Genomic DNA, 23,024 nt, shown 5'->3' with positions numbered 1-23,024 from the left:
GATGTTAACGAGAATCTTTTGAGTTTAGATTAAGTCAAATATATAAGAGCTGTTATTTAGACAAAAGTAAAGAGGTGGGGTGGTTACCAAAGGGCTCAGACACAATAAATACAAAGTTTGAAACAAAGTTTCACTGTATAAACTCTGGCTATGCTCCTGTATCTTTCAGTATATACCAGGCTGTCCTTTAACCCACAAAGATCCTCCTGCCTCTGCCTTCTGAGCTATTTGTCCCACCATACCTGGCTCCTAATTAATGTACAGTAACCCTTATAAAAACAAATTACCAACAGTCTCTAAATTCTGCTCTTAATTTTCAGTGGTAAAACAGACTGACTAGTGTGGATTACTTGAATGTGTAAATAGTTTTAATTATCATGAGAGGGAATTTAAGCTTTGGTGTTGTGGTTAGCTTTCAGCTGCTGTTTTTAAGTGGAGACATGTGTTTTAAGCATACACATGTGATATAACACGAATTCATATTCATAGATAATATGAGTGCTAGAAGTTCTGTTACTAGGTTAGGATCCTTTCCTGATATTTCCTTATCAAGATATGGAGTTTAACATATTAACCATTTTTAATTGCTATGATGTCACCTTGCTTTACTAATGTGAAATAAAACTGACTTTGTTGTGATTTTTGATGCCTTTGGTATAATATGCTTTAACAGCAGACTTTTTTGGTTGCTGCTTGTTAGAAATCGGTGTTTGGGCAGGCTGTGGTGGCTCACCCCTTTAGTCCCAGCACTTGGGAGGCAGAGGCAGGTGGATTTCTGAGTTCCAGGACAGCCAGGGCTACACAGAGAAACCCTGTCTCAAAAAACCAAAAAAAGAAAAAGAAAGAAAGAAAGCAAGGGAGGGAGAGAGAGAAAGAAAGAAAAGAAAAGAAAAGAGAAAAGAAAAAGAAAGAAATTGGTGTTTGGCAAATTGTGGCTGCCAATCTATCTCCAGTGGTTTATTTTTGTGCGATATTTATGTAAGAACTTTTGTTGGTGTTTGAGAGAGGGTCTCCCTGCTTTTCCTTCCTTGGTGCTAAGATTACATGTCGGAGCTACTGCCTCCAGCTCAGATTTTTTTTTTATTCTTAAAATGTAAACAAAGCTAGTGAATATATAAATAACAGACCATGTGTGCCCCAGAGCCTAAAGTATTTCCTGTCTGCTTCTTATAGAAATGTTTCTTGATTCTTGTCATTAATATTAAACATTTCGGTTTGAGGAATTGCTAAGTATTAAGGAAAAGTTTTGAGTACTTTTAGAGAAAGTGGGGTGTTGTTTAGGTTGGGGTCTAATACATCCCAGGTTGGCCTGGCATTCCATATGAAGCAGAGCATGACCTTGAATTCTTTTTTTTTTTTTAAAGATTTGTTTTATTTATATGAGTACATTTTAGCTGTCTTCACATATATCATAGATATCATTACAGATGGTTGTGAGCCACCACATGGTTGCTGGGAATTGAATTCAGGACCTCTGGAAGAATAATTAATGCTCTTAACCACTGAGCCTTCTCTCCAGCCTAACCTCGAGTTCTTGATCCTTCTGTTGCTACCTCTCCCAGAATTAGGGGCATATGCCATCAGTCTTTTGGAGATTTTTTTGTTAGATTTTTTAGTTTATTCTTTGAGAAATTCGTATGTGTATACAATATATTGGGTCACATCTACCCTCTTCTCCTTCAGCTCTCCTTGGACCCTCCTTAGTATGCCCCTCCTAACTTCAGGTTCTTTTTGTCAGTTTGTTTGTTTATAATCCACTAAGTTTAATTAGTGTTTGTGCATGGTGTGGGGCCATATTTTGAGAGTATTACTGAAATTCTATCACTGATAGAGGAAGTATTTGGTTTTAGTTACTTTCACAGAATTTCCCAGAATAAATGAAGATACAGAAGGTATTTTCATATATGAATTTTATTATTATATTTGTGTGTGTGTCCACTTCTGCATACACATGTGACAGCTTATTTACGAGGTTAGAGAGTTGGTTTTCTCTACCATGCACATTCTCATGATCAAATTAGGCTCGAAGGCAAATGCCCTTACATGCTGAGTCATCTTTCCAGCCTGACAAACAGCGTGAACTTTATAATACACCATTCTATTGTTTTTTTAAAAATTGGCTTTAGAGCTGGGTAGTGATGACACACCCCTTTAATCCCAGCACTTAGGAGGCAGAGGCAGACGGGTCTCTTGAGTTCAACACCAGCCTAGTTTATGACCATGTTCCAGGATAGCCAGGGCTACACAGAGAAATCCTCTGTCCAGCAAAAATTAAGCAAACAAAAAATATTTTTAGATTTATTTTATTGTATGTGTTTGTTTTGCCTGTTCATGGGTGCCTAGTATTGTGGGGGTCAGAAGAAGCCATTAGATCCCCATTAGGAACTGGAGTTACTGGTTATGAGGTACCTTGTGGGTGCTGAGAATTGAATCCAGGTCCTCTGTAAAAGCAGCCAGTGCTCTTAACTGCTGAACCATCTCTACAACTCCATTTTATTATTTTTTTAAATTTATTTAATTTTATTTTGTATGCATTAATGAGAGGGTGTCAGATCTCCTGGAACTGGAGTTACAGACTATTGTGAGCTGCCATGTGGTTGCTGGAAATTGAACTCAGGTTCTCTGGAAGACCAGCCAGTGCTCTTAAGTGCTAAGCCACCTCTCCAGCCCCTGACTCCCCATTATCCTTAAAATGACTGAAACAAGAAAGAATCTACCTAATGCATATAAAGCTTATGTATGTTCATTGGAAAATACATTTTGTATCTAGGGAGCCACATGGACAGGGGGAACATTGACTCCCAAGAGTTGTCCTTTGACCACCACCACCCCCACACATGTATGTGCTACCTGCATCCCATAAAGAATTAAATATCAACAGTGAATCTATAACAGAGCATGTGTGCCTGCATAGCCTAAAGTATTTGCTGTCTGGCTGTTTTAGGAGAAGGTTTGTAGATTCTTGTCATAAATCACTGGGTATTTTGGTTTTGTTGGTTGGTGAAACTTGAGAACACATTTTGAGAATTTTTGGACTTTTTCTTTTTTAAAAAAACAAAACACAAAAAAACAAAAGTAAAACCAAAAAAAAGGTCTCATGCATCCCAGACTTGAAACTCCTTGTACATAGTCCTTGTACATGCCTCAGCTTCTTATTCCATCACTACTGGCGTGCAGCACCACAGTCTGAAGTTACTTAGGGACTCTGGGGGGCCTTTCCCTTTCCCTTTCCCTTTTTTCCTTCTCCTTTCCTTTTCTTTGAGACAGAGTTTATACATCCTGGCTGACCTGCAGCGCACTGTGTAGCCAGGCTCCCACCGGCGTTGTCCTCCCAATGCTGGATTAAAGGTGTGAAGCACCACATGTGGCTTTAGAGCATTTTAAGTTTATTCTTTGACGGTTTAGTACATGTAAACAATATGTCTTGATCATATTAATTTCTCCCTCTGACCACTACTTCCATAAGGACATTTTAATGTGTACTAGTGATGGATACGCATATTTGATTTTCCCCCAGAGAGATATTAAGCAGATAGCTACAAATTCAGCTTATTATGCTGATGACCTTGAACTCTGGATTTTCCTGATTCTACCTCTCCAGTGTCACCAAGCTTTGTTCTTTTATTTGTTTTTACTGTTTTAAGTGGCCCTCCATATAACACCCAGAAATGTTGTCTAGTGGTCTGAGTGTGAGAAGTATTCATGTAAGGTGTGATGTAACTGGCTCCCACCTTTGATCCTAGCCCTTGGGTGGCAGAGACAAGTACCAGAACAGACAGGGAGGAGCCTGTCTCCAAAAACAACAAGTGTGTAAGATACAAGTGTTAGAGAGCTTTGCTCAGGCAAAGCTCAGCGGGATTGTCAGCTATGAGTTATGGTTGATGAATTTCCAGAGAGAAACACATAGTACACAAAACATTAGCACAGCTTTTATGCTCATTAGTTGATATAAAATTTGAGAGCAGAGAGCTAACCCCTTCCACTAGTACTAGACTAGTTCATTGCTTGAGTGACTTTACAGAGGAAAACTGCTGCAAATAACCATATTTGACTACATGTATAATTTGATTCAGATACCAATGACCGACTCCATTGTGTGTGTTTTCACATAAAAATACAAAACTAGTGTGTTGCTATGTTTTCGATTTCTCATTTCTACCAGAGAATTAAAGGCAAACATTTTGATTCTGAATCAAAAGTAGTCCGTGGAAACTATTCAGTAAACATTTGTTGTATGCGACTGCTTTAATTCATCTGAAAAGGATTTGTTGAGGGAGATTCTGAGTAACCATGAAAATTTTAGGATGAACAAAGTTGTAGGGCTGTGTTTTTCTAAATTCTTTAGTGTTAATAAAAAACAGTGTCTCACTTTGTAGCCCTGGTAGACCTTGAACTTGCTATGTAGTCCATACTGGTCTCGAACTCATAAAAATCCACCGGGGATTAAAGGCATGTGCTATTTTGCCTGGCAAAGACAATTTGTTTTGATTAAATTAAATGGCTCTATTCATACCGAATTTGCTTTCCTAAATGATTTTTTTCCAGAAAAGCTCATTTGTTTTGATCTTAGAAAATCATGTATTTTGAGAAATTAAGTAGTTTGTTTATTTAATGCAAACATTAAAATTAAGCCCTTAAACAGCTTATAGTTGGTTAGCTTATTACAGCTGTCACTTGAGTTCAGAATGTGACAGTAAATTCAGTTATTCTTTCCTCCTTGTATTTGGCCATAAGCATTGATCTGAGTACAATTTAAGAATACCCAGTCTGGATGTTGTGACATGTGTTTATAATTCTAAACCTCCACAAACACATTACATAAAAACATACCTAAAAATATTTGGCTTATGCTTTAGTTACGGTTTCCATTGCAGTGAAGAGACACCTTGACCAATGCAACTCTTGTAAAGAACAATATTTAATTGGGACTGGCTTACAGGTTCAGAGGTTCAGTCCATTATCATCATAGCAGGAAGCATGGCAACATCCAGGCATACACAGTTCTGGTGAAGGAGCTAAGAGTTCTATATCTTCTTCTGAAGGGAACCAGGAGAAGACTGTCTTCCAGGAAGCTAGGAGGAAGGTCTCAAAGTCCACTTGCCACATTGACAGTGCTTCCTCCAACAATGGCATATGCACTCCATCAAGGCAACACCTCTTAATAGTGCCACTCCCTGGGCCAGGCGTATTCAAACCACCACAGTCTACAACTGGAATTAATCCCTTGACAGAGTCTCCTTATGTAGTCCACACTTCTTGAAATTAGGCTCCTCCTTCTGCCTTGTAAGTTCTGAAATCTCGGATTTATGTCAGCAGGCTTGAGTTTCCTGCTACAGGAGTTCTGAAGATCCTAGCCAATGGGATGGCTGATAAGACAGTTATTAAGCTGTGATTGTATTGACACCAGTTCTTATATAGCACAGTCTAGCCTCTCAAATTCCCTATGCGATAGAGGTTAGCCTTGAGCTCCTGATCCTCTTGCTTCCTTGGATTATAAGCATGCATTACTATGCTCTGTTTTATACATAACCCCAACCTTTATGCATTCTAGGCAAATACTCTGTCAACTGAGCTACATCCGCCCCATTGTGGGCTTAAAGTCTTATTTAGAAGCTAGATTAGTGTCCCCCTTTAAATTTTTCATTATTTCTGGGTAGTGGTGGTGGTGCATACCTTTAATCTTAGCACTCGGGAGGCAGAGTCAAGGAGATCTCTGAGTTTGAGCCCAGCCGGGTCTATAGAGTGAGTTCTAAGATAACCAAAGCTATACTCAGAGAAGCCTCTCAAAAAACCAAAATAATAATAATAATATACATAAATAAATTAAATAAATATTAAATTATTATTATTATTGAGAGCTTTGGGACCCCCCGGGACTGGAATAACAGGTGGTTGTGAGCCACCATGTGAGTGCTGGGAATCAAACCTGGGGGCCTCTGCAAGAGCAGCCAGTGCTCTTGACTGCTTGAGCCAGTGCAAGCCCCCTCTTTTCTTTTCCCCCTCTTTATGTGGTATTAAGCTCAGGGCCCTCATGCATGTGAGGAAGGTGACTGCCAGTGAATTGGGTCTGCAGCAGACTTTTTCTTTTATTTAAAAGGAGTATTTTCATAGAGATATTTGCAACTGTTTCAGACTTTTGAAGGTATATGAATCAGTCATATAAAATCTTCTGGGGGAAGAAAAAAAAAAAGAATATTAGCCAGGCCTTGCAGTACATGCCTTTAATCCCAGAACTTGGGAGGCAGAGGCAGGCAGATCTCTGAGTTTGAGGCCAGCCTGATCTACAGAGTGAGTTCCAGGCAGCCAGACTTACACAGAGAAACCCTGTCTCAAACAAACAAACAAAATTTCTTTGTGTAGGTTGTATAAAAGCATACATTCATATATACACTTGGAGTTTGCTTTAGGGAAATGAAGGCAACAAATGCTCGCCATTGCCTCAGGAGCTAAGGTGAGCCATCCTATTGGGATTTGTGCCAGGCAGGTGAGCGAGCGAGCGAGGCTCCTGCTGTATCTTATGATATCAGCTACTGGTGTTTCTGCCAAGGAGGGCTGACATCGGATTGTATTTGACAGTTTCCTTCTCATTTTGAATACTTGAGTTTTCCTTTTTCTACATGCCTAATAGCCAGCGCCTAGGGATCAAGCAGTAGTGTAATTGTGGACATAGGCTCTGAGCAGCGATGGAAAGACATTTTGGGGGTGAGGGTGGGGTGTGGTGAACCCTCAGGCTCTGCCCAAGCTATGCTAGAAGATGAGGGAGTGGAGAGTACTGTTATCTCTCTAGGTTGGTTTCCTCACTAGAATCTTTGCTTCCTTGTTTGGTAGCATTGATCTTCAGGATAGAACTCCAGAGCTTACCTTGCACACCCATGCTTTGTCATCTGCTGCTTCTGACTTCATGTTTAGTGGTATTTATACAGTTGTCTTGAAGCCTGAAGCTGAGGCACTCAGTGTGCTTTAGTGACTGAATATCTGTGTGTTTGGGTGTAATCTTGGGAACTATAGTAGACTTTCTTGGTTAGAAAGGAATTTTGACAGGCAATAAAGAACTCCCTTATATAGTTGTAAGTATGAAATAAAGCCTGTTAAAATTGAGAGATCAGAGCTGAGGAGATGGCTCAGCAGTTAGAGCACTGGCTACTCTTTCAGAGGAGTAGGGTTTGATTTCTGGTACCCATATGGCATCTCATAGTTGTGTTTAACTTTAGACCCTGGAGATTCAGTAGTCTCTTCTGGTCTTCACAGGCACCAGGTATACACAGACATACATGCAGCCAAAACACTCTTATATATAAAGTGCAAATAAAAAATCCCAACATATCTAGAGCTTCATGCTGTACATGATAGTGCAAACCTGTAATTCTGATATTCGGGAGGCACAGGAGAATAAAGAATCTAAGGATATTCTCAGGTATATAGTGAAATTAAATCAGTCTGGGCTATATGAGACCCTGGCTTATTAAACAAACAAAAATAAAAAAGAATCAGACTGAATATATTAATCATAATACTGAACTATTCTTGCATTCATGGAGGAGGAACCCTCAATTGTGGTATAAAATCTTTTTCATCTTATTAAATTGAAGTGTGCACATTATTTCTTATGGAAAGCGTTTTGGTTGATTGGTGGATTGATTTTGGCTTTTCAGCCCAAGTTAGTCTGGAACTCAACTCAACCTAATTTGATCCTAAACTCATAGCAATCCTTCTGCTATAGCACCCTGAATACAAAGGTGTTAGGCATGAGTCACCTCATTGAGTTGGATAACATCATTTCACAGTGTAGCCAAGGGCAGCCTTGGACTCTTTCTTACACCTCCTTCTCTGTACTTCTGAGTGCCAGGATTACAGGTGTATCCCTAAAACCTGGCCTACAATTTATTCTTTTCCACTGATCTCTTTTGAGGCGTCATGTTGTGCTATGTAGTTGTGTTTTGCTTTCTTTAGCCAGTATCTATTGTAGACCCATCAGGCTTTTATGTTGTTATGTATTTGAGACTATTCTTGATGCTTCTGAGTGCTGAGAATGAGAGAGTGCTGGAGCAGCTGACTTTCACTAACATGGGATCATTATATGTAGTTTTTGTTATTAAAAATATTTGAAGCCAGGCAGTGGTGGCGCACACCTTTAATCCCAGCACTTGGGAGGCAGAGGCAGGTGGATTTCTGAATTCTAGGCCAGCCTGGTCTACAGAGTGAGTTCCAGGACAGCCAGGGCTACACAGAGAAACCCTGTCTCGAAAAAAAAAAACAAAACAAAAAACAAAAAAAAATTGATAATATACTTCTTTGGTACAAAAGCTGACTTTTTAAAGTATCATGGTTTATATTACAGTGTTTCATACACATTTTTCTGTTCAATTTTGATCCTCCAAAATCTAAAAGGAGTGACAAGGAAGGTTCTCCAGACCCTGATCTCCACCACCTGTGACGCTTTCAGTTCCTTATGTATCTTCTCAGAGTTCCTTATGCCTCCCGAGTGCTGGGATTAAAGGTGTGCGCCACCACGCCCAGCTTGATATTTTTTGTTGTCTGACTTTTCACTAGTTTCTTGCAATTTAAGACAATGTTACAGAGACTGTTCTATGTGACCCACCTCTGGATAAATAACCATAAACATAGCCAATATTTTTATAAGACAATTCCGAGAAATCGACTATCTATTTAAAATCTTGGTAGAAGTGTCTAAGTTTCCTCTTAGAGAAAGGTTTGTGTGAATGTTAATCCCATTAATTATGTCACAATTTTTCTCCTAGGCTCTCAGTGATATCCTAGGATAAAACCTGTTGCTCATTCCTATTTATAACTACAAATCTATAACTCTTGTAGCTTTAACATGAATAGGTTATCATAAAGATGGAGTTCACAAATACGCTATTGTTATTGCTAAGTGCTATTTTTTGGTGTGAATGTATCACATTACTTCTTGAGGCTAATTTGTGTCTAGCTTTTGGAAATCGCAGATGGTAGCTAGTGTTAATATGGATGCATGTTTATTTCCAGATACACACCCACAAGTGCAACTTCTGGGTCATGTGTGTATGTATGTTTACACTTTGAGAAAATACTAGGCCGTTTTCTATAGTGGCAGTGTTTTTCCTAAAATACTCTGGCAGACTGGAAACTAAGAGTAATGACAATCTTGTGCTGTTGTGGGTGCCTCTGGGTCTTTCCCCTGCTTGTCACTGAGATTTTTCAGTTAATAACCCTATGTCTTCTGGGATAAGCATTGTCCTTCCATGCGTATACCTGTGTTCAAATAGGTTTTGTTTTGTTTTTCTAGAAATTGTATCTTAAGCTAACTTATAAAACTGTTTAAACTTTAACCCCCATTATTTCCCTCTATCCTTGCCAGCATACTTAATTATTGTCATTTTTAAATTGAACATGTTTGGGCTGGTGAGATGGCTCAGTGGGTAAGAGCACCCGACTGCTCTTCCAAAGGTCCAGAGTTCTAATCCCAGCAACCACATGGTGGCTCACAACCATCCGTAACGAGATCTGGCGCCCTCTTCTGGAGTGTCTGAAGACAGCTACAGTGTACTTACATGTAATAAATAAATAAATAAATAAATAAATCTTTAAAAAAAAAAATTGAACATGTTTAAACAGATGTGATGTTTAATATCTTTCCATCTGTGTCCTTTGGGAAATGTCCATGTACATCTTTCATATTTTTAATTGGATTTTTTTTCACTCTTGACTTTTGAGAACTTTATGTTTTTAAATGTGCATGCGCATGAGTACATGCATGCCTCTGTGTGTGCATGTATGTGTGTGTGTGTGTACTGTTTGGACTTTTTGCTTTGTGATGTGTTGGGTCTCACTGTATAGTCCAGGCTTTCTATTCCCTTTCCTTGCAGCTATCTCAGTCTCTGCTGTTATAGAGGTCGTTGCAACCATACCTGGGTGTGCATTCCTTTATATCCCAGTCCTTATAAAAAGAATTTTCAAATATTTACTTCCAATCTATAACTCATTTCCCTTACTCCCAAATGATGTTTATATACAGGTGGGGAGATAACAGGATGTATTTCATTAGTCAGCTTTCAGGAGTTGATTCTCTCCTCTTGTGGTCTCCAGTGATGAACTCTGGTCATAAGACTTGCTCAGTGTTTTAGTTCTAGTTACTACTGCTGTGATGAAACAACTATGACCAGGTTAACTTAAAACAGAAAGTATTTAATTGGGAGCTTACTTACAGTTTTAGAGTGTTAGTCTGTGAACATTATGGCAAGATGCATGGTGGCAGGTGGGCAGGCAGGCAGGCAGGCAGGTGGATATTGTGCTGGAGCCGTGGCTGATAGCTCACACATGATCCCACAAGTTGCAGGTATGACTATATAGAGATCAGGTGTGGCTTAGACTTTTGAAACCTCAACATCCCCCCCTTCTCCCGTGACATACCTTATCCAACAAGGCCATTCTCATTCAAACTCACATGGTCAACAACTTTCCCTGCTGAACTATCTCGGTGATCCTCCCCTCTTTGTATCTGTAAGCAGTCTCTAAAAGGGTCTTGATTTCTAGCCAGGCTGGCTCTGAACTTAGGGTTTCTCCTACTTTAACTTCTAGGATTATAGGCATGTGCTGCCATGTTTAGCTCTTGCTTTACTTTTTTAGTATGTGAAAGCGCCTGCGTGTGTGTGTATATGTGCATGTGTGTGTGTGTGTGTGTTAGTTACAACTTCATTTTTTTCCCTTATGGTTATATGATACTCTATTGTATGAATTTGTTCCCATATTTTAGCTAATATGAATATTCATGTACATGTTTTGGCCTGAATATTGTCTTTGTTAATTTTTTTAAATTTTGTTTGTTTGTTTGTTTTGTTTTCAAGACAGGGTTTCTCTGTATAGCCCTGGCTGTCCTGGAAGTCACTTTGTAGACCAGGCTGGCCTCGAACTCAGAAATCCACCTGCCTCTGCCTCCCGAGTGCTGGGATTAAAGGCATGCGCCACCATGCCTGGTGGCTGTCTTTGTTAATTTTAATTTTATATTATTATGATAAGATACCACGATCAAGTCAACTTATAGGAAACAAAAACAGTTTATTGGAGCTATGGTTTCAGAAGGTTAGTTGATGGCCAGCAGGCAGACATGGTATCAGAGCAGTAGCTGCAAGCATACATTTTGGTTCACAGGCATGAGGCAGAAATAGAGCTACCTGGAAATTGTATAAGCCACACCTCCCAGACCTTTCTAAACAGTTTCAGCAACTGGGAGTGAGCACTCGCCTGTGAGATTATGGGGCTATTCTCATTGAATCTAGCACATACACATTTTCACTTCCCTTATGTATGTTTCTAGGAATCAAATTGCTGCTTTATATGGAAACTCTGAATGACATTTGAAGAACTGTTAAGTATTTTCCAGAGCAGCTATACCATTTCACACTTCCACCGAAACTGCATGCATGTCCACATTACCTTACATCTCTGCCAACACTTATTAGTGTGCTTTTTTTTTTTTTAAACTGTCTTAGTGGACAGAGCCACACATTTCTTTATTATAAATAGAAGATTGTAGTCTCTGAAAGTTTGCTTTTAAAACATAATCCAATCAGCTTCTAAACGCTGACACCATTGCATACACTAGCAAGATTTTGCTGAAAGGACCCAAATATAGCTGTCTCTTGTGAGACGATGCCGGGGCCTAGCAAACACAGGAGTGGATGTTCACAGTCAGCTATTGGATGTATCACAGGGCTCCCAATGGAGAAGCTAGAGAAAGTACCCAAGGAGCTAAAGGGATCTGCAACCCTATTGTTGGAACAACATGATGTACTAACCAGAACCCTGGAGCTCTTGTCTCTAGCTGCATATGTATCGAAAGATGGCCTAGTCGGCCATCAATGGAAAGAGAGGCCCATTGGACTTGCAAACTTTATATGCCCCAATATAGGGGAATGCCAGGGCCAAAAGAATGGGAATGGGTGGGTAGGGAAGTGGGGGGCGCTATGGGGGACTTTTGGGATAGCATTGGAAATGTAATTGAGGAAAATATGTAATAAAAATATTAAAAATCAAAAAAAAAGAGTGTGTATATGTAATGTGGTCAAATATTGTCAAATATAAAGAAACAGAATAATTCTAAAAAAAGAAAAGAAAAGAAAAGAAAAAAGAATTTTTTGGCAAGTAAAATATCAATAAAAAAAAAACATAATCCACTTTTATGTTAACTAGTATATTTGGTTTGTGTTTGTTACCTTTTTAGGACTTTTTCCTCATTTCTATGACATCAATTATTCTTTCTTTGCTTCTCTTTGATCTTCCTAGTACTTTGAAACTATTTAATAGTTCTGTTTGTTCAATTTTTGAGACAATTTTGTCAGGTAGCACCATTTAGCCTCAAGCTATTGATCTTAGCCTCCTCAGTAAGGCACTGCCGGTGTGTGCTAACACGCCCTGGTAGTGTTTATATTGTCAGTTGTATATGTGGTGTGTGCTAACACACCCTGGTAGTGTTTATATTGTCAGTTGTATATTTGTGCATAGTTCTCTTAGCCGGTATAGATACAGAGCCCTGAAAACATTATTGCAACTCAGAGTTATTCTGATTATGTGTAATTACTTCTCAGGTAATTTGTCACCTTACGGTCTAGATGTATATGGCAGGAGAATGTTTAGAGAGAATATTTATTTAGCTCAATGCTTCTAGAACACTAACTGGGCTTCTGACTGCTGCATGGCCAGCCATGTTGGTCATTCTTGAGCGTGACTTTTTCCTCTACTGCTGGTTTAGGATTTTGCCCCAATTTTAATATAAGCACTAAAATGTGTGCAGCTTCATTCTGTGCAAAGCCTGCCCCGTGCTGATCATTGTGCTTTACTAGGCTCTTGGCCCTGTGTGACTCAGGCTTGCTGTGTAGACTCAGAAGGTAAACCATTGCTTTGGTTCTAAGCAGTAGGTAGGTAGGTAGATTGGTAGATAGACAGGAAGAGAATTTTCTCTTTACTTGGGTGCAAAACTGGCCCAGACTAGATTTCAGGAGCTAGTTTCCTTGGCATCTCTCGGGTTGACTTGGTTGGGCATCTCTTTCCTGTTGCCCCCTCCCTGGCTTAGTATCCTCATTTTTTTTTTACTGCCATTCCTCCTGGGTCTGAAGACAGTAGCTCTTGTAAATGCTAAGAATGCCTCCCACTTTCCTCCTGTTATTACCTATCAAATAGAAAAACAACACAAAACATCTGATCTGTATAGTGAGTCAAATTCCATAGTTGCCATCGTGTCCCGTATGTAAGTAGATATAGCAGGCTAAGGTCCTCTCCAGAATTAGGGAAGACTGCTCTTGCTGTGGATATATGTGAAGCTGGCTGGTGCCTGGAGCCGCACTATGTGAAACTTGTGAGTGGATGGTGAAAGACTGGAGAAGGCATGGACAGGAAGGACAGCAAGGAAGCCATGCTCCCTTCTCTAGCCTGCTTTTTTTTTTCTTTTTTTTTAATCTCAACAGTTCAATTTTACCAAAGAAGACTTGGGAGTCAGATGCTGAGCTGAAGGCCTGTTAACTCAGAGAGGCCCAGAAAGCACCCAGTTGAGCTTCCTCCACAGTTGACATCCCAAAATGAACTTCTTTCTCCACACCGTCTCAGACCCCCTCAAACTGAATGTCCCTCCCTTCTACTTCCTGTGCATCTCTCTGTCTCCTCTTGACTCCCTTTTACTCTCTGCTTTTTTCTGTGTTCACTCCATGCCAACTGGTTACTTGCTCCTTCCCTTGAACAGTAGTTGACTTTATTTAATCCTGTTTACAATAAGCAGAAAGCTCTTGGATTAAAGGTGTATGCTAAGGTTGAACCACATCACAACTAGAAACAGGTTTTTCCAGTAAATAACACAATCTTGGACTTCACAGTGTGATCAGATATCCTGTAACACTGCTTCTCTTTGACGAGCAGAGGTCAGCAGTGCTTTTGCTTCTTTGGTACCACATAGGAAAGTCAATTAAAGATAGGCTTTTCATGCTAAGGAACCCCACCTTTGCTCTAGCCTCTCTCTGGGCCAGCTCCAGTAAATAACCTTTCTGATTACATCTCTTCTGTGGAATGTGCTGGGTTCCTGCTTGAGATAGGATTGTAGCAGAGGAGCTGCTTTTCCTGTGATTTTGGGCCCTATCTGGGTTGTCCATTCACTTCTGGTTGTTTTCCTTTGGTCATTGCTTATACTGTTATACATGGATGTCCTAGTTTGGGTTTTATTGCTGTGAAGAGACACCATGACCACAGAAACTCTTATCATGGAAGACATTTAATTGAGGCTGGGTTACAGTTTCAGAGGTTTAGTCCATTATCATTGTGGTGGGAAGCAGGGCAGTATCAAGACAGACATGGTACTAAAAAGGATCTGAGAATTCTACATCTTGATTTGCAAGCAGCAAAAGCAGATTAGATTGTGTTCCACACTAGACATAGCTTGAGCATGTAAGACTTCAAGGCCTGTCTCCATAGTGACACACTTCCTCCAGCAAGGCCAATATACTCCAACAAGGCCACACCGACCACTAGTGCCACTCCCTATGGTCCAAGCATTCACATACATGAGGCCATAACTATTCAAACCACCACAGTGGGCATGAACTTGCTCACACTAGTTCTCAGTTAATTCTCTTAGTCCTCAGAGAGAACTCCATTGAAAGATTATATTTTCCTAAGATACAGATTTCAGAATTATAAACCAATATTTAACCAATAGCCAGAATCATCAGTTGTGAATAGAAAGTCAGTACTAGGCAAATGTTAAATGTGTCACATTTACATTTAGTATTCAGTATTGAAAGCACTTTGTTGGCTCATGAATTTAGGGTCCTTAGACAGTGTTTTCTCCTTTGGCCTTGTTTAAGATGGAAGGATAGTATAAAATAGATATAATTTTTAAAAACTTTTTTAGTTTAGTGTGTGTTTGCCCATACATACGTGAAGGTTAAAGAACAACTTTGTGGAGTTGGTTTTCTCATTCTATCTTTACATAGGTTCCAGGGTCAGGTTGCTGGAATTATTCAGCAAGCACCTTTAGTTGCAGAACCACCTAACTGGCAGAGGCAGGTGGATCTCTTGATCGAGGCCAGCCTGGTCAACAGAGTGAGTTCTGCTACACAGTGAAACCCTGTCTCCCAAAACAAACAAACCAACAAACCCATGTTCTTAATTAGAGAAACATGCTTAAGGAAAGCAACAATAAGCCTAAAGCCAGGCGTGGCACATAGCTGTAATCCCAGATGTTCAGGAAGCTGAGGTTGGAAGAATGGAAGTTGAGGCTAGCCTGAGCAAGACCCTGTCTCAAAATAAAGTAGCATGGCGGCCTGGCCAGATAGCTCAGTGATAGAACCCTGTTTTAACAAACTTGAAGCCCTCAGCTCAGTGCCTAATACCACAGAAAAATAAAACCAAGTAAAAAGGTGACATTGCAGTCTGCGGTACTAGCGGTGTTCTTTGCGGGCAGGTGCTGTACTACTGACTTGCAATCCCAAACCCTTCTCCTGTCTACTTTTCCAACTTAAAAAACAAGCGTTTTTTGTTGTTGGTGGTGGTGTTTTGTTGTTGTTGTTGTTTCATTTGGTACAGGGTCTTTCTTTGTAACCCTGACTAATGTGACACTCCCTTTGTAGTCCTAGGTTGGCCTCCTGTTTAAGATAGTCTTCCTATCTTGTTCCCCAAATGCTGGGATTTCACGTGTGCACCTGCACCAGGCCCCACCAGCTGCTGTATTCTTGCTTTAAACTTTTTATTTATTTTTTTATATGTGAGTGTTTTGCCTGTGTGTATATGTCTATACACTGTTGTACATGCAGTGCCCATAGAGGCCAGGAGATGACATCAGATCCTCTGGGACTGTAGTTAGGGGCAGTTGTGAGCCGCCACGTGTCTAGAAAATGAACCAAGTCATCTGTGCTTTTAGCCACGTAAGTGCTCTTGACCACTAAACCATCTTTCCAGCCCCTGTATCCTTGCTTGTGAAGCTTTTTTTAAAAAAATGGTTTTTATTTTATGTGTATCAACATTTACTTCCTTGTAGAAATGTGCACCATATGTATGCAGGCTATATGCACAGGCCAAAGAGAGTTCTCTGATCCCCTGGAACTGGAGTCACGGGCAGTTGTGAGCTGTTGTTTGGGTGCTGGTAATCAAAGCCCAGGGTCTTTGTAAGAACAGTAAATGCTCTTAACCACTGAGTCATCTTTTCATCCCCCAACTACTATATTTTTATACAAGTCTTTTATAGAAGAAATGTATTAGATACCAGGCACAATGACTCTCACCTGTAATCCCAACACTTGGGAAGTAGCGGGAAGTGGGCAGCAGTTGAAAGACATCTTGTACTACTATGTAGGGAGTTTGAGGCTGTTGGGCAATATGAGGTCCTGTCTCAACAAAAAAAAGGAAAATAAAAACACAAAAAACAAAAACAAGAAATAAAAACAACTACTAGAAAATAATAGTTCAAAACTACTGGAACTAGTTAAAGTCTACCTTTGCTACCTTTGCATGGGAATAGAAGCTAATTCTGAAATTTACATAACCGAAGGACAAAGGACTTGAGCAGAGAAGGCTCAGGCCCACAGGCCCTTCTTTCTTTGCCCCCCAGGTCTCTGTCTGCTTCTGCCTGTCTCACTGCTTTCCTCACTGTGGCAGCACTGCTCAGCCTCACAGTTCACTGTCTGCAGTTCTTACCCAGCCTCTACAGGGCCACTCATTCCCGTGTTTGTCCCAGTCGCTCCTTTGCAGTGGTCCTTAACCAGGGCTGGGAGTCCAGACTTCAGCCTGTCCTCCTGCCGCAGCTCACTGCTTACCATTCATGTTGACGCTATCCCTGTGGCTTTCCTCATAGCTTTTGCTGGACTCCAAGACACACATACTCTATTCTTCTCCCTCCTCCTTAGTCATTTCTCCCTTCCCTCTTTCTGTTTATATTTTGTGATTTCATCTAATCTCAAAGCTTTAAATGATAATTAAACATGAGCTCTAGAGTTTCTTTCAAGTACTTAATTTATATCATGATTCAGTTGTGCGTCTCAAATTTAACGTGTCTGAAACTGAAAGAGCAGAAGTAACCCTTTCCCTTCCCTTCTTATCATTCCCTTCTTCCCTTCTCACCCTCCCTCCTTCCCTTTATATGAATTCTAACCCATCTTTTTCTCTCTCATTTAAAGACATCTTCATTGTTTGTAGTTTTTGGCTTTGAGTAAACCCACCCAGATCTTGGTGTGCTATATATGTATACAGTCTCTAAGGTCTATGACCAGTCTCCTTCATTGGTTCAAAAATTATTATTGTATTTGATTCTTTAGTCAGGTCCCAACTTTATTAGTTAGGCAAGCCTCTTGGCTATATGAGAGTTCTATCTAGACTCTTAGCACATCTCAGGACCTTCGCTGCTACTACCCTGATCTGAACCTCCAGTCTCTTTCCTGGATCATTCATCTTTTAGCTGCTTTGCAATGCTCTCAAATTTACAATGAGAGTAATTCTTTTAAAATGGGCTAATTGTAGTATTCTTCTGTTTCTGCGCTTGTGGTTAGCCTTGAATCTATTTGATCAGCCCACTCAAGGCTTTATGAGCTGCATCTTGAGTTTGTTTGATTTGTTCAGGAGAATGGGTCTCCCTGTGCAGCCCAGTTGGTCTTGAACTCTTGATCTTCCTGCTTCAACTCTTCCAAGTAGCTAGAGCTGCAGAGCTTATTTGTGTTACAATCAATGACAATTATTCCTTCTAGAACTTGGCTTTAATCACATTGGTGGTCTGGCTAAGAGCTGGCCATGGGTGTTTCCAAATTTGGAGTGTTCTTCCCATAGATATTTACACAACTGCCTCCTTCATCTACTTGAGATATTAATACTTAATTAAAAATATTTATACTGAATACACACACAACAATGGCCATCTTTTAACATCTCTGTCAATGTGTAGGTAAAGGCTATGGGGCAGTGGTTTTGCTTTGTTTACTTGTCACTGATGTATCCCAGTACCTAGCATGATATGTTATATGTAGTAGATGCTCAGTGTTTGCTGAGTGAATATTTGTGCAATCTTTTGTGATATCTCTTCTCTGCCTTTCTTTCTTGGGTGTTGATACCATTTTTAGGCTCTGTGTGGTTCCCAGAGCATCTGGAATCCTTACAGATTCAAATCCAGCAAAAAAAAGGAAAATTCATATGTCCCAACATTTGCAGCAGAAATCCTGAGTTTACTATTGAATTGAGTTAACTACCAAGTCCAGTCCTTGACCGGCCATGGGCAAGAGAATGCAGTACACTTTCTGGCCGAGCCTTTGATCATGTATTTTAATTCGGAGTCTGGAGACAAAGCCACAAACAAAATGTCTGTTGCAATAACAGGCTGCTGACAAGTTCCAAGAAATGTCTGCTAGCATATGTACCAATGTATAAAACGTTTGGGATGCTGACCCCAGTGTGTGACTTGGGTGCTAGTAGGAGCTCTTGAGTCTGCCCACTGGTTTAGAAACTGAAATGTGATTATTTCATTATCATTTCATTGTGATAATGTATGTACTCCATGCATCTCCAACGACTGATTTCTCTCTCCAGCCCAAGGTTATCTTTTAAATAAAAATAAAAAAAATCAGCATTAAAGTATACATGAATGGTAATCAACTAAGAGAGAAACTGATAGTTAATACAATAGAATAGAACAATTGCTAAGCTATATCCTTAACTAAGCAAAAGGAATGTAACTCTCAGTTCTGAGGTCATTCAGATCACAGGAGAAAGCCTGCACAATGTTATTGACAGAAGTAAAGTCAGGTGGGAATAAGTACATATGTGGGGGCCTGCAGGTCACTCCCGCTGATAAAGCCTTTTGTAGCCAAGCCTGCCAGAGTTTAATCACTAGAAGCCACATGATAGAAGACAGAATTAAACCCCATAAGTTGTCCTCTGACTTAGACATACACACTAGGTTAGTTAAATGTAAAATACACACACACACACACACACACAGGAAGAGATGGGATTTTGATTAGTTCCATTTTCTCTCTCACTGAATGGCACATGAGCAGCTGGGATGGGATGACGTGCATGAGGTCATCTAGAAACCGGTGGGTGGCAAGCGGAGCCATGCCTTGTAATAGCTCTGGCCAAGACTCCTCCGCCCATGTGCTGTTTCCAGTTGTCCTTCATATGAAATGCTGACAATGAGGAATGGAGTCATTTGTTACAAAAATCTCTCCTTGGTTTATTTACTAAGTATAATAGCAATTTTTAAAAAAAGTCTCCATAAAATTTTTAGTCCATCACAAAATCTGAATGATTTCTTCGTGAGTATAATTTTTTTTCTTGAAATAGGTATACATCTGGAAATATTTTTTCTTTTAATTTTTAAAAGAGATTTATTTATTTTATGTGAGTACACTGTAACTGTATAGATGGTTGTGAGCGTTCATGTGGTTGTTGGGAATTGAATTTTAGGACCTCTGCTCGTTCTGGTCAATCCCGCTTGCTCTGGACAATTCTGCTCATTCAGTCCCTGCTCGCTCCGGTCCAAAAGATTTATTTATTATTACACAAGTACAGTGTACTTATTATTATGTAAGTACTTATTACAACCAGTGTTCTTAACTGCTAAGCCCATCTTTCCAGTCTCTAAAATCAGTGTATTTCTGATAGCAGTTTGGCAATCTGTATAAAAGCTTTACACATATACATATCTTGGGATTTACAATTTTATTATTTGTATGTAATGTATATATGTGAGGACAGGAGTGTGTCACTGTATGTGTGTAGAGATCAGAGGACAACATCTGAAGTTGGTGGAACTCAGGCTATAAGTGATTTTACCTGATGAGTCATCTTATCAACCTTGAAGAAAGAAACAGTTTCTCATGTAGCCCAGACTGACCTCAAATTTGCTGTGTAGCTGAGCATGACCTTGAACTGATCTTGTATCCTCCTTTTTGCTGGCTTGGCACTGTGTTCTTTGCTTTTCTGTGGCTTTTGTATTAACAACAAGTTAATTAAGTAACTTTCTACAAAAGTGAGAAAGTTTACACTTAGTTGCAGTCTATTTCCCTTCTCTGTTTTCTTCAAATCTTATCATTTAGCTTGGTTCCTAGCTGCCTGGTTTAGCTTGATAGCCAGGTGTGAGAGTACATAGGCCAGATAAGGATCTTTTTATATGTTTAGCACCAGGGTTGCCGTGGAGCCTAGAGAATCTATTTGGTGTATCTGCTCGAGGGCCAGCTACTAACTCTCAGGCCTAATCTGAGAAATAAGATCAAGGGTAAATAAATGGAGCAGGCAGAGCTGTGTTCTGGAGGAAAATGATGAAAAGTGTAAGCTCTGTGCTCTGGAGGAAAATGATGAAAAGTGTAAGCTAACGGGGGTGGGGTGACAGGGACCTGCAGTTAGGATGGGAGTGAAATGGATGCCTTTTGTACATCATCAGTCTAGTAATGTCACACAATGCAGCCGCAGCCTATTCTATTACTGAGTTCTGTGGGGAAGAGAGAAAGGATGGAACTTTGTTCATGCGCCCAAGAATCGAGCTGCTTTTATTATCAAAGACCTTTACAGCATTAGCAGTATGATGCCAAGACTTTACAGATAATATACACAACAACACGTTAGTGTTGGACAAGGCATACAAAATTATACAAGTAATCATATTCAACATGAAGTTTCAAATATAGAAGTTGTAAGAAATATGATTTTGATGCTTGCTTTGATCTTTTAATTCATGACAAGTATATTTGCTTCAATTTATATTGAATGTTTTGGGTATTTTTCACTTTTTTTTCCCCCTGAAACAGGGTTTTTTTGTGTAGCCTTGGCTATCCTAGAACTAGCTCTGTAGATTAGGCTGGCCTCCATCTGCCTCCTGAATTCTGGGATTAAAGGCATGCACCATCACTGACCTGGAAAACGTAAAAGTTTTAAACCTAATCATTTTTATTTATATAGATATTTTATGCATTTTAGTATTTTCCCTGCTTGTATGTCTGTGTACCTTGTGCGTGCCTCTGGACCATGTGCAGTGCCTGTGGAGGTCAGAAGAGGGAATCAGATCCCTTGGAACTGGAGTTCCAGGTGGTTGTAAACCACTATGTGGGTACTAGGAAACTAACCCAGGTCCCCTTGCAAGAGTAGCCTGTGCTTGTAATGGCTGAACAATCTCTAGCCTTTGTGTAATATTTTATGGCTCTGTTCACATGTCATTAAATATTATCTTATAGAAAATTTCCATTTTAAAGATAAATGTAGTATTGGGAATGTGATCCAGTTAGTAGAGTGTGCTTGTCTATAGTGCAAGAATCTCTCAATTCAATCCTAGTACTGCATAAAGCAGGCCTAGTGTTAGACACTTTTAATCCTAGCACTGAGGGTGTAAAGTCAGGAGGACCAAAAGTTCAGTCTTCTACTACATCGTGAGTTTATTAAAACCAGCTTGGGCTACCTGAGAACTTACCAAAAAAAAGATAAGCAGCAGTTGGTCAGAGCAATGCAAATTTGATAGTGGATCAGTATAGATCTTCTTTTTGGAGAAACATACATTCCTGTCATCTTCCACTACTGTTTTTTAAGACAGTATTGCTGTTTCGTCCTGGCTAACCTAGAACATGCAGGCTATGACCATTCAATTAATCCTCCTGCCTCAGCCTCCTGAGTGGAAAGATAGTTGGGAGCATGCTGAAGCTATAGTGTTGCAGTTGTTTTTAAAGATTGCATAGTTAATCAAATTTGGGATTGAGTAAACCAGAGTTCATTAAAGCCAGAGGGGTTGACATTTAGAGATAGGTACCTTAGTTCCACTTCCCCAAGACAGCAAGAAATACTCTATAACTGAAAGATGATTATTTTTAGCTTTCCGTTGGGCAGGGCAGTAAGGCAGAGTGGCAAAAGTGTAGCCATTAGCTGAGCTCTGTGTTCTGTATCAGGCCTCACAAGCCTTGCTTTTGTATGCCTAGGATTTGGCTTCCGGTGTTCTAAGCTTGTATACACAATGTGGTTCCTCTTTTTTTCTTTTTCATTTAGTTCATATTTTTTGGGAATACTTTGCAAAAACTTTAAAGAGTGAACTTTCTATAACCCCTTCTCTGTGTATTCTGTATGTCTAAGTCTTGTTTGTCTTTCCTAGAGATGGGCCTTTGGCAGCCTAAACTTATTAAGGAAGGGTGTTGAAAAGTCATCTCCCTTAAGGGCCATAAGTGCTCCCTGCAAACATCATCAGCCCTTAGTGATGCACACCACCAGACTATGAAACCATCAAGGTTTCAAAATGACACAGAAGATGTGTTGGGAATTTGCATGCCTTCTATTTACACTTGAGAGCTGAGAGCAAGTTATATAACATTACAGATCACTGAGTGGCTATTGCACTAACAGAGGGACAGTTCTCCTATACCCCACATAGCCAGTATTTGAATTCCTTTCTTAGCAAAGATTCAAAATATTGTGCATTATAGAACTTTAAGAATTCAGAATTGATGACAGTTACTTAAAACACTGGTGATTTAGCTTCATTCAGACTTTAATGTTACTTCCTGTTTCATTTAGGAAAGCAAAGATCTCCTATTCATGTATTGAAATCAATGCCTTTAATAAGTTATTGTTTCCCTAAACTTGTTGTAGTCTGGCTTCTATATCTATATGCTATTATAGACTGACAAGTTTAGGTATGATTTGTTAAATATATGAATAAATAAAAAGTTAAATAATGGGGTTTGTTGTGATATTCTCATACATACATGCCCAGGTTGTTAGTTTGATGCCAGATGCCTTTACTCACTGAGCCATTTTGGTACCGGCCACTTTTTGACCTTTCATTTTTGTTGTAGCACTATCTCGATTTTGATTTGCATTTTCGCAGTTAAGACTGTTGAACATCTTTTAACAGATTTTGAGCTACCTATGTCCTTGCCTTATTTAAGATCTTTTTTGCTCAGTAATTTTTAAAAGATAGCCTCATTTTATTTTATTTCACTTCATTTCGTTTTATTTTAAGAACCTAAGTTCTTAATTTTTTTAAAGTCCAATTCATTAGTGGTCATCTTGCCTCTTAAGTGCTC

General features: G+C 39.6%; 1 protein-coding gene across 2 annotated transcripts in view; it reads left to right on the top strand.

Annotated features, from left to right (window-relative positions):
* The window catches only part of Pias1 (protein inhibitor of activated STAT 1), a 110,754-nt gene that overhangs the window by 36,590 nt on the left and 51,140 nt on the right, over positions 1-23,024 (top strand). The gene's annotated exons all lie outside the window — the stretch shown is intronic.

Source organism: Mus caroli, unplaced genomic scaffold (genome assembly GCF_978045245.1).
Source record: "Mus caroli unplaced genomic scaffold, Mus_caroli_1 scaffold_11, whole genome shotgun sequence".
Classification (NCBI taxonomy): Eukaryota; Metazoa; Chordata; class Mammalia; order Rodentia; family Muridae; genus Mus; species Mus caroli.
Note: the sequence above shows the minus strand (reverse complement) of the source record. Positions and strands in the feature narration are given on the sequence as shown.